Source organism: Rattus norvegicus, chromosome 19 (assembly GCF_036323735.1).
Source record: "Rattus norvegicus strain BN/NHsdMcwi chromosome 19, GRCr8, whole genome shotgun sequence".
NCBI lineage: Eukaryota > Metazoa > Chordata > Mammalia > Rodentia > Muridae > Rattus > Rattus norvegicus.
This window is the reverse complement of record NC_086037.1, coordinates 40825867-40832234: the sequence shown is the minus strand read 5'-3', so window position 1 is coordinate 40832234 and position 6368 is coordinate 40825867.

Sequence of the window (6368 nt, the reverse complement as noted above, 5' to 3'; positions counted from 1 at the left end):
CCTAGATACTCACATAACCTCTCTGGGTGACTGGAACAGTTTGGGTGCTTTAAGAGCCGACTGGGGCCAGCACAGCCTTCCTAGCAATGCTCGCTCGTAGGCTGTTAACTTAAGGGTTCCTCTTGAGTTGCGAGCTAAGACACCCTAATCCTTTCTACGTATGTGGAGTGAACATGAAATTGCCCATTTCGACCTGTGAGAGTGGCAGTTTCATTAGGTTCGGTTTAATGCGTGTCAAATCCCCACCTCGAGTCGTTTTTTTTCCCCCTGATTCAGCTTATATTTTCCACAGTGCGGAAGCCACTCAGCGTCTTCGTCACTTTTCCCCACCCCACCCCCATGACCTAAGAGAACCCTGAATTTTCCTACCCTCGCGGTCTCTCAGCATTATTTATTTATCTAGTCCGGGATTAGACCCCCTCACCCCTTCACTACTTCTGGAGCTCCGCCACCCCTTCTCTCAATACGTAACCCAGACTAGTCTGATTGGAGATCCTTCTGCCTCATCCTCCAGAACTCTTGAGATGCCAGGGTAAGGAGGTTGTTAATGTCTCTCTGAACTCTGAGCTCCATGAATCAACTAAGTCACCAGGTGGAACAGCACCCAGCGTACAGTAGGTGTTCAAACTAAAACCTGCTGACCTAGCTGTGATTCCGTTTAGTGTTCAGGATCCTCAAAGCAGGAAAAACCCAACCTGGTCCCCAGATGCTTACTAGGAACTTGATTCCTGCTCTAGGCCTCACAACTGTACTCTGGCATTGGCCCACTGGTTTCTTTTGGACAGGCCTCTACGGTGGCAACTAATCACCACTACTAAGTAGTGTGTAAACCCTTGAAACAGGGCTGCTCAAGTGGTAGGTGGGAGAACACAATGGAGGAACTGGAAAGATGGCTCAGAGGAAAGATGGCATTGGTCCATGGAGCCCAGAAGACTTGAGTGTGATTCCCAGAACCCACATGACTCCTGCTCCAGGGGATCTTACATCCTCAGCAGGGGCCCTTCTCAGTAACAGCAGCCCTAGTTTTCTTTGTTTCTTTATGTCTGCTTTTTGATTGTGTGTTTTGAGACAGGCTCTCTCTATGTAGACCAGGCTGACCTCGAACTCACGGAGATTCACCTGCCTCTGCCTCCTGAGCGCTGGGATTAAAGGTGTGTGCCACTTTACTTGTTCTGGCTTTCTATAGCATTGTTAAAGAGCATAACCGAAAGCAGATTGGGGTGGGGACGGTTTATTTGGCTTACAGGACCTGATCGGAAGTCATCACTGAAGGAAACCAGGGCAGAAGCTGGAGGCAGGAACTGAGGCAGAAACCACAGGAGGACACTGCTCACTGCTTTGCTCCCCATGGCTTCCAGCCTGTTTTCTTACACACCCCAGGACCACCTGCCCAGTGATGGCTCTACCCACAGTGGGCTGGGTCTTCCCACACCAATTATTGACTAAGAAATGCCTTCACAGACTTGTTTAGAGGCCAGTCTGATGGAGGGATTTTCTTAGCCAAAGTTCCTGTTTCCCCAGATGACTCTAGCTTGTGTTGACAAAAAAATAAAATAAAATAGAAAACCCAACCAACCAGCACAAAAATTGAAATCTTTAACATCCAGCCCTCACTGTCCTGGACAAACTCACAGAGAACTACCTGCCTCTGCCTCCCAAATGCTGGGATTAAAGGCGGGTGCCACCATCATGCCTAGCATGAAGGGTTTTAATTTTTAAAGATATATTTATTTATTATATATAAGTACACTGTAGCTGTCTTCAGACACACCAGAAGAGGACACCAGATCTCATTACAGATGGTTGTGAGCCACCATGTGGTTGCTGGGATTTGAGCTCAGGACTTCTGGAAGAGTAGTCGGGTGCTCTTAACCGCTGAGCCATCTCTCCTGCCCTGGCCTGAAGGTTTTAAAAAATGTTTGTTTGTTTGTTTATTTAATTTTTATTGTTGTTTCTTTTAGACTTTTTAGAGTAAGATGAGTTAACACAGCGGCTGTCAACATTCCTAATGCTGTGACACTTTAATACAGTCCATGTTGTGGTGACCGCCAACCATAACATTATTTTCATTGCTATATCATAACTTTAAGTTTGCTACTGTTATGAATAGTAATGCAGATATTTTTGGAGACAGAGGTATGCCAAGAGGGGGATGTCACAACACACAGATTGGGAACCACTGGTTCAGTGGGCAAAGGTGATCACCACCAACTCAGAGGACCTGAGCTCAATTCCCGTGGCCTTACAGGTATCATCCGATCTACACATGCACTGTGGCACACGCATGCCCTACCACCATAATGAAAATAATAACAAATCTTAGGCATTTTAGAAAGCCAGCTATGCTAGCGTGTGGCTGTCATCCTGACACTGAGGTGGCTGAGCCACAAGCACCGCGAGCTCAGCCGCAGCCTAGAACACACATTGAGATCCTGTTTCAAAACAAAAAAGAAAAGAGAGGGTGGGAGAGAGGGCTCAGAGTTAAGGGCACCAACTGCTCTTCTAGAGGACCTCAGTTGAATTCCCAACACGACAACTGCCTGTGTCTCCAGCTCCAGGGGATGTCACATCCTCTGTGGTCTCCAAGGTACCGGGCACACACACGGTACACAGACACACACAGACACACATGATACACACATGACACACAGACAGACATGCAGACAAAACACCTATACACATAATATAAATTCTTCGCCTGGTGGTGGTGGCACACGCCTTTAATACCAGCACTCAGGAGGCAGAGGTGGTTAGATCTCTCTGAATTCAAGGTCAGGCTGGTCTACAGAGTGAGTTCCAGGACAGCCAGGGCTCTTACACAGATAATAATCAAACAGTCTAAAAAAAAAAAAAACCAACAAAATACAACAAGCCTAGCACAGTGCCTTTAATCCACTATTTTTTTTTTTATAATAATCTTCCTTTTTTTTTTTTTTTTTTTTTTTTTCGGAGCTGGGGACCGAATCCAGGGCCTTGCGCTTGCTAGGCAAGCGCTTTACGGCTGAGCTAAATCCCCAACCCCTTGTATTATTTTTAAAATTGTGTATTTATTATTGTACCATGTCTTACAGAATGTGTCTGTAGGGGTCAGGGGCAATGTGATGGGGTCAGTTTGGTGCTTTCACTTGGCATGGGTTACAAGCCAGCTCACCAGTCCCCCTTTCAAACTATTTAAAGAAACTTTTTACTTATTTCTATTTTATGAGTTTTGACGTTTTGCCTGCATAGATGTCTGCACCACATGCACAGAGTACCCATGGGGGAGAGAAGAGGGCATCAGGTCCCCTAACAGCAAGGGCTGCTAAGTTAACCTGCTAAGTTATCTCTGTACTGCCTCATGTTGCATTTTTGAGGGACTTAGCTGGCCTTAAGGAAGCAACTGCTGGCTGGAGAGATGGCTCAGAGGTTAAGAGCTCTAGTTGCTCCTCCCGAGGTCCTGAGTTCAAATCCCAACAACCACATGGTGGCTCACAACCATCTGTAATGGGTGTCTGAAGACAGCTACAGTGTACAGTGTACTCATACATTAAATAAATGAACCTTAAGAAAAAAGCCACTGCCTCGATCCCAGCAAGATGGCTCAGCCAATAAAAGTGCTATCAAGCCTGACTGAGTTTGATCTCCAGAACCAAAAAGATCAAAGGAGAAAATCAAATCCTACAAGTCGTCACCTGACGTCCACACACACACGCACACACACGGTCTTGACTGGGGTGCATTCTGTGATAGGGTGCTGTCTTTGCTTGCTAGGCCCAGGGTTCCATCCTCCATAACAGAAGGAGAAGGAAGAAGGGGAAGAGGGACAAAGGGAGAAGGGAGTGAGGGGAAGAAAAGAATGGAATTCCCTGGCCAGGAGGTGGTGGCATGAGAAGGCAGAGGCCGGTGGATCTGTGAGTTCAAGGCCAGGCTGGTCTACAAAGAGGGGCAGAAAAAGAAAACAAAATCCCCACAGCATTAGCCACAACGACAGTGACAACTGCTTTCCATTTCTCAGGTGGGAATCCACTTGCCAAATTTACCCCTCAGGAAGACGTAGTCTGAAAGGCTTGCAAGCCCCTGAATTACTGGGTATCTTTGTTCTTAATTTTCAGTTTGCATGGCTGGGATAGCCAGTCAAGGCCTCCATGTTGAACATGCTGGGGCAAAGGCAGACCCATGGGAAGGGGTCCCAGGGTCATAGGGTCTCCCTTCTGAGTGGGCCTTAGGGGCTAGCTACCCAGGGAATTTGCCAGAGTCTGCTCATGCTCCTGGGGAGTCATCATCAAATGTCCTACCATGAACATCACCACCAAATTCGGAGAGCTTTTAGGGTTTATTTCCTTTATGGACAGGGTCTCAGTGGACCCTGTGTTATTGGGAATGACCCTGAATTTCTGATGTTCTCTACATATCTGCAGTGTTGCACTTACAGGCCTGTGCCACCACAGTGTACTCAGGATCCACCCTGTGCATTCATCTGGTTCTATCACCTATGTTCTCCTTCACTTTGTGATATAAGGTTTCACTGGCCTGGGACTTATTATATAGTCCAGGCTGGCTCTGAACTCCTGATGTTCCTGCCCCAGCCTCCCAAGGGCTGAGGTGACAGGTGTGTTCCAGAATGCCTGGCTGTTTACTTTCTTCATTCTGTCACAGTTGATAGAAATATTGACAAGGTCCCATCTCACAAATGAGACAGCTGGGGGACAGAAAGGCTGTGTGCGTGTTGTCTGGGATCACAGTAGACAAGGGTCAGAAAGCAGGACGGATGTGGGAAGTGTGGTTCAGCGAGGCCAGGAAGCTGCCTGTGGACACACAGAGACCCTAGTAGAACATGGGGGGTCCGAATAGACCCATGAAAGTTGAGTGTCCCCTGAAATCTCAAGATGTATTTCAAGCATCCCTCTTAGGAAGGAGGGTGGTGGCAGCGGTGTCTCTGCGCTGGCAGCCCCGTCCCTGCTGGAGCCCAGAGGCTCTGGCTTCAGGAAGTCCTAGCTGTCCATGTCTACTCTGTCTGTGCCATGAGCTCAGTGTCTAGGCATCTGGAGCTCCTGACCCTAAACCCAAGCGCTCTCCATCCACAGGCCAAGTAGGGCTGCCCTACAGGCTCAGATGAGGGAGGGGACACAGATCTGCATCTTGGGGAACAGATCTACCCTGAGGGCTCCCCTGATCTGCCAGCAGCAGCCAGCTGACGCAGGCGTGCCAGGGCTGCTTGTGGTGACACCACAGCCCTGCAGTCCTGCTGGCCACTTCAGCTTTGTGAAACCTTTGGGAAACACAAGCTCATAGGTAGAGTTGCCAGAAGTGGTATTCCAGATAGAGAAAAACTTGTGCATGAAATCACATTTGATGGTTCCCTAGCCCTCGGTCTCCATTTTAAATAGATGGGGTCGTGGTGGCTCAAAGAGGTTAAATGACTAGCCGATGGTCTCACACATGCAGCCAAGAGGTGGCCAGGCCTGTCTGTCATCACAGCATGGGCTAATAAGGTAGGGACATGTCAAGTTTGAAGCTCACCTGAGCTATACATCACTGTCTAGAACACAAGAACAAAACCCCTTCATGTAGAATTTGAGATTCAAGAACTATTGGCATGGTGGAGAAAGGAAATGAGGAGAAAGGTTACCAAGGAGTCCTAAGGGACAGGCGTGCCATTATTCCAGATCCCTGGCCACTGGGCCTTTTGAAGAGGCCCACCAAGTTGGCATCAGAGCCACAGGGCAGCTGTTCCCAGTTTCTTGGTTTGCCCCAAGGCTAGTTGGGGGCAAGGTTGGCTGGGTCCCAAGGGCCTGCCAGTGGCTCAGAGCCAGGTTCCACGGGTCTCCTGCTTTTCCCTATTCTATAAAGGTGGGTGAAAAAGAAGGCATTCCAGGGGCTGGGGAGATAGCACAGAGGCCAAGAGCACTGGCTACACTTTCAGAGGTCATTCCCCGGCACCCACATGGTAGCTTACAAAAATATCTATAACTCACTTCTAGGGGATCCAATCTTCCTTCTGGCACTAGGGACACATGTCATGAACAGACATATTCAGGCCAAACACTCTCACACATACATAGAGTGCACACTCAAGAATCCTCCTGTGCTATGTGGCAATGTCAGTGGCTCAGAGGGGCAAGGTGTGGAGCTGTGGAGCTGTGTGGCTCCTGATGAGCTGTGGCTCCCTAGTCAGCACTGGGCTCTCCTGCTGGGGCTCACAGCATAGGCTGGCCAGCAAGTTCAAAGGCAGCAGCAGCAGGGCAAAGTGGGCAGTTTGTGGTATGTGGAGAGGCCAGCGCAGTTCCCTACTTTCTCTGCAGGAGATGCCCTTTCTTTTTTCCCTTGCACACACACCAGCTCACAGGCCACGGTCTATACAGGTCTAGGAGGGAGGGACCTGAAGAAAG